Source organism: Hevea brasiliensis, chromosome 5 (genome assembly GCF_030052815.1).
Source record: "Hevea brasiliensis isolate MT/VB/25A 57/8 chromosome 5, ASM3005281v1, whole genome shotgun sequence".
NCBI lineage: Eukaryota > Viridiplantae > Streptophyta > Magnoliopsida > Malpighiales > Euphorbiaceae > Hevea > Hevea brasiliensis.
Genome location: NC_079497.1, coordinates 113,509,501 through 113,522,844, shown reverse-complemented (window position 1 = coordinate 113,522,844; position 13,344 = coordinate 113,509,501).

Below are 13,344 nucleotides of genomic sequence, written 5' to 3'. Positions count from 1 at the left end.
AATAACTGCCTCTCCCTGTGTATCACTACTTCTGCATACTCGGGAAGACCAAAAGTGACTATCTTCAGTCTACAGTCAATCATGGCGTGATGCCTGGCTAACCAATCCATACCCAAGATGATATCATGATCTCGGAAGGGCATGTAAATTAAGTCTGACAGGAATGTATGTCCTTGGATCACCAAAGGACAATCCTTATATAATTTGTTCACCCTAATCTCTTACCCTAAGGGACTAGTCACTAGCACATCATAATCCATTTTCAAGCAAGGAGTGGCAACAGAACATGCAATACTGGCACTAGCATAAGAATGTGTAGAACCAGAGTCAAACAGCATATATACATCTCTACCAAAGATAGAGAAAGTACCAGCCAATACATCTGATGTCTCAGCTTCCTCCCTCTAGCGCATGGTGTACACCCTGGCTGATGCACCACTCTACTTTGGTTGGCTCGTTGTGCCCTGGCTGCTAGAAGTGTTACCTCTACCCCTGCCTCGGCCCCTACTAACTATCTGTTGTCCTCTAGAAGCAGAACCTTGAACAGACCCCTCAGTGGTGGTAGGCGACCCAAACCTGCGAGCACTAGTGCAATCTCTAGCAAAATGCCCATTTCCACCACAGTTGTAATAGGCTCCTATGGCCTTATAACACACTTCTCCATGATTCCTGCCACAGGTTTCATAGGTACGAGCAGGAAAGGAACCCCTAGATGTTTGCTGTCTAGATCTAGGTGGCCTTTGCCCTGAGAATCTTCCTCTACTAGATCCTCTGTTACTTGGTCCTCCAAAACTCTTCCTCTTACCCGGATTGTTACTTGGACTCTGACCTGTAGAATTACTACTCTTCTCTTTTTCAGTGGTTACCTTCTCAGATGCCCCTTCCAGTTCTATCCTTTCCAATTCAAAGGCCTGTGATATCAACCTAGAGAAGTTGTCATGTCAAAACCCAACCACTTGCAATCTCAAACTAGGCCTCAAACCGGCCTCAAACCATTTGCATCTGTCTCTACTGGTAGTGAGTAGGCTTTCAACATAGTGGCTGAGGCGGAAAAAGTCTCTCTCATACTCGGCTACATTCCTGTTCCCTTACTTCAAACTGAGAAACTCCTGTAGCTTTATATCTACATATGTGTCGGGAACATACTTCTGTCTAAATTCTCTGAGAAAGTCATCCCATGTCAACACAGGGGGCTCAACCAAACTGTGAGGAATAGTCTTCCACCACTTATATGCATCTCCATGTAGTAGAGAGACCGAATATTCGAACTTCAAATCATCGGTGCAGTGCAGTTTCTTGAATACTCTCTCCATCCGCTCTAACCATTGCTCAGCTTCCAATGGGTCCACTTTACCCTTGAACTCAGTTGCCCCATACTTCATTAACTTGTCATATTGTCTAGCTGGGGATGGTGGTTGCACTGGAGGTCCTTGCACAGGAGCTTGGACTGGTATATTGCCAGCTATTTACTAAAATAGTACAGCCATCTGCCAAGCGAATTTAGCAGGAAACTGCATGTAACACCCCCGTTGCATAGCCTGGTATATTTCACTGTTCCGGTGACCGGTGTCGGTCCGGAAAATTAATGGGATTAGGGCCACACTTAAGACAATTTGAGAAGCCATAAACACAAATAATTAGTAATGTTTAATTAGTTAACTATAAATAAGAAAAAAAGAACATAAGAGGTTTGTGACACCCCTTACCCGACTACAGTGTAGCCGAGCAAGTTATGCCACTCAGTGTGCCGGAGCACTCTATTTTATCTGATTTCATTACAGTTCTTGATTTATTTATTCAAAAACTTTATTGAAGATTTAGGCTATTTTTACTTTTATCAAAATCTAACTAAATTGGAAATTTCAAAAATTTTAACGATAATACTACAAAGTGTCATTTGTAATTTGACTAATGGTTCTTCCGAACTGCCAAAGACAATTTCAATATATACTCAATTTCTCAAACTTAATAGTCTCAAAATTTTCAAACATAATGTATCTCAATACAAGATTATCAGATTTCTCAGAAATCTCATTAGATTTTCAATATCTCAATATTCACAAGTATAATCTCATTATAACTCAAATTCAATTCACATACTAAAATACTTACTTTGAATAGCTTCCATAATTCATAGGTTAATTACATGAGTTTATTTTGTACAAGATATACAAATAATTTACAATGTGCTAGGAATGAACAATATACATAACATGTATAAAATGAGCCCTATCTACATGCATTCTTGAGGAGGTGACAATCTTGAACTCTTCCGACACTTCGCAGATCTGGACTCCAAAAATCTCATGATCGACCATCTCTGGTTTTACCTTGAGACTGCGCGAGGAAGCAATTCCATCGCGCTAAGCATTTCGCTTAGTGGTGCAATAATATAACCGTAAATAATATATACAAGTAAAGTAAGAAATAAATGATAATTCGGATACTCAAGAATCAATTTAATTTGGTATGGTATTTCTAGTATCAACGATCTTATATACTAGTTTGTTCCTCTTTGGAAGTGCTTAGTTTATAACTTTTCAAGAATACTAGCGGTATATAATTTATTCTATCCGTATTGTATTTCAAGTGCATCGGTCCTGCAATTTATATTTTTGTTATGTTTCTTTTGCTAATCTCTTTTGCTTATTCATTCAATACTTAAGTTAATTGTACTGGATTTTCATTATACTTAACTTAACTTAGTTGCCTGAATTGAATAATACTTTAATTGAATTCCCAAGTAACCTATACTAGACGATCGGATCGATAACGGGTCGTTGGCACCGACACCGCGGTGCCGGGTCGTCATACCATGGGACGCAGAACGCCAACCATGTATGCGTCAAGATGGCTAAAAAGCCATGATATCACATAATCGAGCATAAAAGCCATGCATACGGGCATAAAAGCCATGAATACGGGCATAAAGCCATGAATACAGGCATAAAGCCTTTCGCAGTACTGCTAAAACAATACCCTATTGGCATGCCAAACTATCTAAACCAATCTTGTTAGGTATACTAGGGCATTTGATACTTTAAAATATTAATATATTGTGCTTTATGACTTCATTATTTCATGATAAATTTCAATCATAATTCATACATTCATTTGATCATTTATATGATCACAATTCACATCAATTATCCTTTTATACCATTGTACTCAAAATACTTCTCCTCTTTACAATAATGAGAACTAATGTCTCATTCATACATTAATATGGTTTATTTATCCGTTCATTATGTTATTCATATTGATCCCAATTCTAAACAATGGTTCACATGTACCATTGTATTCAAAACATTTTTCCTTTCTCATTTATACATTCAAGAGTCTACTTATGTAATTACAAATTTTATATTTCAAGTTGAGTTACTAATATTTTATGAATTCCATTTGTGATGGGCATATATGCCCTAACTATCTATTCACATCAATTAGGTGACTTATTTTTCATGTTTCAAGTAATCCATGAATATTTCATGGATTTCAAATTTATGGCCTAAATTTCTTTTTAACAATTTTGACTAGGATGCATAGTCCATATTTGTCATACAATTCTAAGCATTTAAGCTTAGAATTAGTTCTAGGTCTTCATCTTAATTCACTAATCATTTTGATTACTATTCACCATACTAGTCAACCAAAATGTTGACCTTTTTATACTTAATGGATATATTAATTCTAATTACACCAAGATCCCACATTTTGAGTTTTACATTTACTAGTATTAATTGCCAATTGCAATTTAAAGTCCCCTAGATGCATTTCTAATTTCAAATTTTGAATTTCAAGTTTTGGTGTCACTATTCACCTCATTGGTCAACAAAAATGTTGACTTTTGCATAGACAATAGGTACATTGGTTTTAACACTCCCGATGTACCACATTTTGCATTTAAAACTTATTGGAATCAATTACCAAATCCATTTCCAAGCTTATTTCAAGTTTTCATGTCACTATTCACTTCATTAGTCAACTAAAATGTTGACTTTTGCATAGAAAATATGTAAATTGACTTTGGCACTTCAAACATACTACATTTTTCATTTAAAACTTGTTGGTTTTGGTCACTTTCTCAAAGCTTAGGTCATTTTGGCAAAATTGCCAATTTTCGGTTTTGGTGCTCCGAAGTTGCACTGTTTCATTGGTCGATTTACTGTTGGAATTTGACAAAACTTCCTTCATAGAAAATGTTCCTTATTTTGTCTAGTTGAATTTCTTTTTTTGAATCACTCCATTTGGAGTTTTGTAGCTCAAGTTATGGCCAAAAATAAGTTTACTGTTCACGTGTACTGTTCATGCTGCTATCATGGGTTCTGGCAGATTTTGATCCAACTTTGATCAGTAATTTGATCAAGTTAAGTTCCTAATTTGGTCTAACTTTCTTCATATGAAATGTTCTACTATGCCTTAGGTTTCCATCGGTTCAAGAATCGCCTAAATCCGAGTTTTCTAGAGAGAGTTATAGTCCTCCAAACATTGCTGCTCAAATGAAAATTTTGGAAATCTCAGTACAATAAATTTCACTTTGCTCAATGATTTGATTAGGTTCTGGTCATAATTTGGGGTAGGTTTCTTCATGAAAGTTGTTTTTCTATGTCTTAACTTGTTTCTGTAAAAATTTCAGATCAATTGACCATTTCTAAAGTGAATTATGGCCAAATGAACAGTTACTGTTCATTTGGTCATTCTGCAGGGGCTGTTTGCAGGGTATCCGGATTGGGACCAACTTTTGGTCCTCTTGCTTTGGTCTTTTGGGCAGGGTTTCTTCAGCAAAAATGTGCCATTATAAGCCTAGTTTCATGTTCAATTGGCCAAACATCAATTGGACCTACACAGCCAAAGTTATGGCAGTGCAAGTGGACTGAATTTTCAGTCCCTCTGCTGCTGTCCTAGGGCAGCCTACAACTTCACTTTGTAATCCTATTTTTCAGTCCATAATATGGTCAACTTACCTAAAATGGTCACTAATTGACCATTAAAATGTGCTCTAACAATTTCCTAAGCCAAGTCCACATTTTCACTCCCAAACCCTAGTTTCCCATTATGATTCACACATACACCTTAGATACACACTTTCATTCATCACATATGTGTATATGCTCCTTAAACATAATCTCTAATTCATTTTAAGTCCATTAAAACCATCAAAAATACTCCATCATTGTTCCTGTAACACCCCTGATTTTTTATATATTATTATTGGGCTTCGTGTAGGTATCCTCAATTCGCGGAAATTCGACAGTTGTCCGGATCTGTGAATTTCCGGCCAGACAGATCAGCTAACGGAAAAGTCTCCGAATTGGATCGAGGTCTTGGCTACCCCACCATTGTCAGGCATCCCGAGCACGTTCCCGAAGTCGGAATCGGCAAAGGTAAACCTGAACCTTGCTTTTTCGTAATTTTCTAGTGCTTAAATAGGATTAAAAATCCATAAAATATTCGTGGTAGCTTATAAAATTACGATTCTTTTTGCAATAGCCTAGTAATATTGCTAAGGACCGCGGGGCAAAATTTTAGAATTTTTAGAGCTTATTTGGGCAGTTTTTGCAAAAATGATCAATTATAAGGACTAAATTGTAAATTTACATATTGTGATTGAGGACTGTTTGGATGGGCCCAGGAGGGGCTGTGTGATATGATTGAGTTGTGGATATATGGATTGTGGATATAGAAGTGTGTTTTGAGCTCTTTTGCAGGTTGGGTAGGTCCTAGGTATAGGGGAGACTCTGCCGGATTTTCGGCACGACTTAGGACGTATTTGGTCTTTTTCCTTGTTTGTATAGAGTCAAATTTATTAAATGATTGTAATCAGAATTGTCGTGAGCCGGATGACCTTTCTTCCTCGCTCACCGCCACAAAGGACCGTTGTCCAGTTTGTGAGTAGAATATTAATTTTAATTGTAATTTCGATATTATTATATGTTCAAGCATGCCCATGCATCACTTATATGCATATATTTATGTAGTTAAACTCTAGGCACGATTTATGTTGCATTCATAACGGTTGATGTGCCATGGATGTTGTTGTGGTAATTTGGAGCAGTGTGCGTGTGTTGGCGTGCGTGTGATGTGGTGTGAACTATGGATAGGACGGGTAGTCACGCTTGAGTTCTTCATGGGACCCGATCCTTCGAGGGGTAGTCACGGCTTGAGTTCTTCATTTGGGACCCTCGATTTGGTTATTAAGTGGAAGTCCGAAATGAGTTCTTCACGGGCACCAGTTGGATTTAAGAGAGTCAGATAGGGATCAGCTCCCATATGTTATGATTGATACTACAGGGTGTGTGAGTGCTCCAAATTACCTTTTTGATGTTATGATGTGAAAATGTTGTTGATGTTGCATTTCACTCTACAGGGTGCATTAGTTTTAGATAGTTATAGAGATTATGGTTAAAATTGATATTTTACTCTCTGAGTCGAACGCTCACTCCTGTTCAATATTTTTCCAGGCCACAGGAGGATATTTTTGAGGTTAACCTGCTTCCTTTCCTCGCAGGTTGTTTATCAATAGTTTTGTAATTTTATTTACTCCTAGAATTTCCGCATGTGTTAGAAATATTTAAATAATTCGGGTCTGTAATATAAATTGTCATGTGGACCTGTAAAATTATATGCATGTTTGATGGATTGGATGAGGGAGCTGAGCTCCCATTTATTTTTATGCCGATATGAGTATGTGGAGGGTGAGCTGAGCTCCCCAATTGATGATATATTTTGTTTACAGGTCGGGTGAGTCAAAAACTCCCCGTTGAAAGGTCCACTTTATGGCCGGACTCTGTCCGGTTGGTTTCTTGAAATTGGGCCCAAATGGGCCTTAGAGTTGGGATAATGAACAGTTAGGCTTACTACGGGCCTCGGGGGCTTTAGGCTGGCCCAGGTCCTAGTGCCGGTCCGGCCCATAGGTTGGGTCGTGACAGTTCCTTCCTTAGGGCTGCCAAAATTTATGGTACACATACACATGAGTTTTAGTCCATTTAACTTACAATTTCATACTAAATTCAAGTCCTTAACATGGAAGTAAAGGAATATTAGCATAAGTAAGCACTAACCTCTTGTAGGGAAAAATTTTCCAAGCTTAAACTTCCCTTTCCTTCACTTTCTAGGCTGCCAAACACCTTCCCAAGATGAGTGGACAAGTTTTAATAAAGAGAATTTAAGGTTTAGTGGTGAGAAAATGAAATGAATTTTAATGGAGGAAGAAAGGTTCACGTATGGAAATTGGGAAGAAGAAAAAAGCTGCATTTTTCTCTCATTTTCTGCCCATTTTATTGATTTTAAATGGGTTATAGCCATGTGTCACCGTATAATTGGGTGAAGGTACACTAATGACATCATGTGATGTCATAAATTCCCATTTAATTCATTTTTTTTTCTTTTCTTTTCTACTCATTTTCAATTCAATTTTTAGTAATATTTATTCACATTTTAGATCATAATAATTATTTACTTAACTGGACAAGTCGGCCAAAAATCGTCTCTGAAGGCGAAATGACCAAAATGCCCTCCGTTTGGCTTAACGGGTCAAAATTGTCTGTACCGATTGAAAAATTTTTCTAAATATTTTCTTGGTATTCTAATGCCATAGGAACCTCAATGACCCTTCTCTGGAGTCCCAAAAATTATTTTATGAATTTTTACCCGGGTCTAGGGCTCCTAGTTGCGAGAACCGCAACTTCCCTCCGGTTACCCATCGCTTAGGCACCGGCTCGTTTAACTTGGTTGTATTTTATTTCTAAAATTTTTCCTAAATTTTTCTTATTTATATTTGAGTTAATTTTGGTTCCTGACTTTAATTTAAATATTTTTCCGGACGTTCTACCGTCCGACCGATACCGGCCACGAATAAAGAGAATGTACGGAGTTGCTACCGGGAGGATGTTACAAGGTTAAACGAGCCGAGAGTCGCAGCGATGAGTGACCTCCTCGGGAATGACTGCGAAGTCATTTTAAACTCAAATTTCGAACCGTAAAAAGTGACGCTGCGGTCCTTAGGACCCTTATGAACACAGTGGAAAAGAGAAAATCACGAAAAGAATCATAAGCTCACAAATAATTAGGTCAGGGAGCCGGAAGAAATATTGGATTATTTACAAACCGGGATAAACCGGCGAGGGGCGATTTGGTCAATTGACCCCGAGAGCTGACTCCTGACCTAACTGTCAAATAAAATCGAAGAAAAGAAAATTTCGGAATCGATAATTAAATTAAAGAACTAATAGAAAAAAATAAATAGAAAAAAAAAAGAAAAAGATGGAAAAGTCAAAGTTGATGACATCATGAATGATGTCATAAACAAATTAATTAAGTGAATTATTAAATTGAAAATTTTGGTCTTCAAAAAGGAATAAAGATGAAAGAAAATAAAGAAAAAAAAAAACAAAAAAAATCCTTTCTTCTTCTTCTCTCTTTGCCGCCCCATTTCTCCCTCTCATCTCCATGAAAGCTTCTTCCATTTAAGCTTACAATTAAGCTTGATTCTCTCCACTTAATTTACATAACTCCCCTAAAAACCTTGTTAGAACTTGTAATCTCAACTTAAGCACAAGGATTACAAGAAGAAAGAGGAGCTAAAGATAGGGTTTTGAGGATTTAAGAGAGGTGAGCATGTTAACTTGTTTCTTTCCATTTTTAATGCATCATTAGTTGTTGAATTAGCTTGTAATGTGTTAAAATGAAATAAAAATGTGGGGAAGGACAAACTGAATTTTCGGGCAGCTTGAGAGGAGTATGGTTTGCATGAATATGATGCAATTGAATGAGTTTAGAAACCTTACTTAGTTAAATGATTAACATTAAAACCATTAGAAGTAGTTAAATGCATGAAAGTGATGAGTTAGGGTTTTGAATGCTAGGGTTTGTGAACCAAATTTTGGAGAAATGCACAAATGATGACTTTGTTCTATTGTGAGATGAAAAATGGTCAATAATGACCAAAAGAGATGTGTGGGAATTGCTGGAATGAAAACTAAATTTGTAGGTCCAATGGTCATGCTGCTGGCAGCATGACCAAACCCACTTTGAAGGACCAAAACTCAAATTTTACAAGCCCAATTGATATGCCACCAATTGGAGATGAAAATAGACATAAAATAGCACAATTTTTATTAAGGAACTATAGCCAAAAACTGACCAAAACTTGGTGAAACAATTGACCAAAGTGAAATGAGAGCAGGCTGCCACTGCACCAAACTGACCAAATGAAACTGTTCATTTGGTCATAACTCGAGTTAGACAGGTCAAATTGATCTGAAATTTGGCCAGGGGTTAGAGGAGATATAGATATAAAACTTTTATGAAGAACATCACCCCAAATTATGCCATTAACCCATTCAAATTATTGAGCAAAGTTGAGTTATCAAACTTGCAACTCTGCAGATTTTCATTTGAGCAGTAATATTTGGATGGCTATAACTCTCTCTAGAAAACTCAGATTTAGGCGATTCTTGAACCGATGGAAACCTAAGACATAGTAGAACATTTCATATGAAGAAAGTTAGACCAAATTATGAACTTAACTTGATCAAATTACTAACCAAAGTTGGATCAAAATCTGCCAGAATCCAAAATCTTAGCATGGACAGTGCACGTGAACAGTAAACTTATTTTGGCCATAACTTGAGCTACAAAACTCCGATTGAGGTGATCCAAAAATTAGAATACACTTAAGATAATAAGGAACATTTTCTATGGAGGAAGTTTTGTCAAATTCCAACAGTAGATTGACCAATGGAACAGTGCAACTTCGGAGCACTAAAATCGAAAATTGGCAATTTTGCCAAAATGACCTAAGCTTTGAAAAAATGACCAAAACCAACAAGTTTAATGACCAAAATGTGGTATGTGGGTGAAGTTGGAGTTCCCATACCTATTAATCCTTAAAAAGTCAACAATTTGACTTGAATAGTGTAGTGAATAGTAACCCGAAACACAAAAACTTCGAGAACGTCGAATTTAACACAATAGAGCTAGTTAAAGTGAAGTTAAATTTATTTTTGGACTTATGTTAAGTTATGGTACTGAAACACTATGAAATTGTGTGTTTCAGCTAAAAAAGACTTGGAAGCTCGGAGAGACTGAGTCAAGGCCTAGAGGCGACTCCAGTCAGGTTTGTGCACAATAAATCCTATTTAAGCATTTTACCCTTGAAAATTTGATTTAGCATGCAGTATGAATTTATGAACTTTTGTGTTGCCACCTTGTGATCAAATTGTAACTTTGGAAATTGATTTGATTTTTGTATGCAATATTTGAATGAAATGTTTGAAATGGATTTTATGTTCACACTTAGCATGACAGTATCACATTTCCTCCTCCATTTATGGGGTTGAGATCGTTTATTTCCTCCCTCTCTGGCTTGCCAGTTGAGGCTGTAGATCGGATGAGTACTCATTAGCTAGCTAGCCACCTCCCTCATTGATTTCGATTAATGGGGTTGTAGATTGCTTTGTCGTAGTGTACAACGCGACATTGATCGGAAATTTTGTGTCATTGCTTAAGTTGTGTATGACTTTGGCAACACTGTGTTTATGAAATTGTTTGACTAAACTGTGTTTAATAGATTGTTTGACAAAAGGGTGTTATTATGAACTTCAATCATTATTGAAATGTGATTGAGAAATATTTGAATTGCTTTTGGCAATGAATGATTTATTTATTGCATTTTAAATTTTTATTGTGCACCACTGAGTATTTTTATACTCAGCGATAGCTTATTTTGCTGTCGTAGATAAGAGCAAGGAGAAAGCAGCAGAGTGAGCTGCTGTTAAATCGAGGACTACTGGGATCTTTTGTACGGGTATTATTTTATGCCCTTGTAGATAAATTTTGATGTAAATATGGAAATGTTGTATGTATCAATATAAAGTCGAGCAGTTGTAAATAAATTGTAATAATATTATTTTGGATTTTCTTCTGTAAATTTAATATTTGTACATATGAATTTCCTGCTTTATGTTTTGTGAATGGAATTATTGAATATGCTGAGTTGACAAATTTGACTTGGATTGTGGAACTGTTTTGGAATGAATTGATTTGAGTTGAATTGTGAATTATTGGAGGTTGGGAGTTGTGAAACATTTTTTGGAGTGCTTTTTACAGGTCTTTGAAGAACTGGTTTCTCAAAATACAGAGGGAACTCTGTCAAAATTTTTATAAAAATTGCGGCAAAAGTAAAATGGACAAAAATTTTTACTAGTATTAAAGCCTTGAATAAATGGTTTTTAACTCTCATCAAAATGCTCACCACTTCCAAAATGTAAGAAAATCGTTTTAAAATCCCTTGTAGGGTACTTAATGAGTTATTGGTAGGTGAAGTTCGGTAGTTCATTAAGTATTCTAGGGGATCATGTTATGCCTTACGGAGGGGTAAGGTGCGACATTACATGGGTGGGACGGGTGTAGCCGATTCACTGGCATTCTGAGGAGCTGGGGCTTCCCCCTGTACCTCAATTGCTACTGATTGCTCTACTGTGTGATCCCCCTCTTCCATACTGAATCACAAAGAATTCCACTCCCTGGACAACCAACACAAGGAGATTTCCCTCCATTAGTCCATATTTATGATGTAATGCACTATATGTATCAATTAATAACAGTTGAGCAGTTGTACTTATCAAAAATTTTCAAACATGCAATTTCAAAACTTGTATAAAAACCAAAGCTCTGATACCACTAAAACATGTCACACCTTATCCCTTATAAGGCACGACATGTTCCCGTAGCATACCTAATGAATTACCAAACTCCACCTACTAATAACCCATTAGATATGCTACAAAGGATTTTAAAACAAACCATAGCTTTTTATCTTATCAATTCTTTTGTGAAAAACTGCATGAGAATAGTTAAAATTCCATGTAAACATTCATTGGAAATAATGATAGACTAAATATAGCAAAAGTTACATTTTCATAAGTCTCAAAGTAAAATACAAAATAGTTACAAACTCATAATGTGATAGCAATGCAATGCTTTTAAATACAAATTGCTCAATGTCCGTACATCCACATATATAGGTACAAAATACATCCAAAGGAATCACAGGGGTATACCTAACGTAAATACCCACAAACAATACCAAAATATTGCTTTCAAGTCTCTCACTCGGCAGCCTTCTCCTTTCCCTTACCTGCGATAGCATAAAGAAGCTATCGCTGAGTATATCACTCAGTGGTGCAGAACTAATAACTTTAAAACTTAAGGTAAAACACAATTTGTCAAAACATAATAAATCACATTTTTCTTAAGCATGAAAACTTTACAATAGCTCTAAGTCCATAAAGGCCATTTATTAGAATAACATTTCAAATGAGAAATCACACTTCATAAATCACAATTCACAAAGCATTAGTGTTGCCAACATCAACTCACAGTTTAGGCCATGATACAAAATTTCACAATCAGTGTCGTGTTGTACACCACGACAAAGCAATCTCAACCTCACTAACCGTTATTAATAAGGGAAGGGCTAGCTAGCTAATGAGTACTCATGTAGTCTTACCCCACTAACCGTTATTAATGGGAGACATAATCAATATCAATTATCAACCCCAAGTAGCCGTTATTACTGGGGAGTTTCGAAAGGGACTGTCATGCTAACTATGATTTTAAAACAGTTTCCAAAAATTTCTCACTCAACAATCACATTTAGAAACCAATAAACACATTTAAATTCATTATAATATCTATATAAAGGTGGTAACACCCAAATTTCTTAAATGCAAGAGAAAAACCATATTTCAGTCAAAGTAAACTTTTTCAAAGCAAACTCATTCAATTTAACACATTCCAAGCAATTTACAAGTTTAAAAACGAAGAAAAGATTAGTTGTGCACAAACCTTAAATGCTCTCCTTTCTCTTTACTAACTATTCCTTGTCCATTCCAACCTCTTTCTCTATTGAAAATACACAAATAGAATGTCTCAATACGCATCTCAATTGCTGCCCAAAACTCATTACATGAATGTCTAAGGCATCCCAAATTAGCTTTGCAAATTTTAGAGAGTTTTGGTTTTGGACAACTTGGTGCCCCAATCTTTGAACCCAATTTTTACCTAGTTTCGATCATAATTTGGTGAGGTGTTCTTCATGAAAATTGTTCATCTAGGTCTTAACTTTATTTTTCTTTTTGAATCACCTAATTCGGAGTTGTGTAGCTCAAGTTATGACCAAAACACGATTACTATTTACCTCACTGTTCATCCTATAGATTCAGTTCTAGCAGATTTATTGATCCAATTTTGTTTAGCAATTTGATCAAGTTAAGTCCATAATTTAATCTAATATTCTTCATATGAAATGTTCTATTATGTCTTAGGTTTCCATCGGTTCAA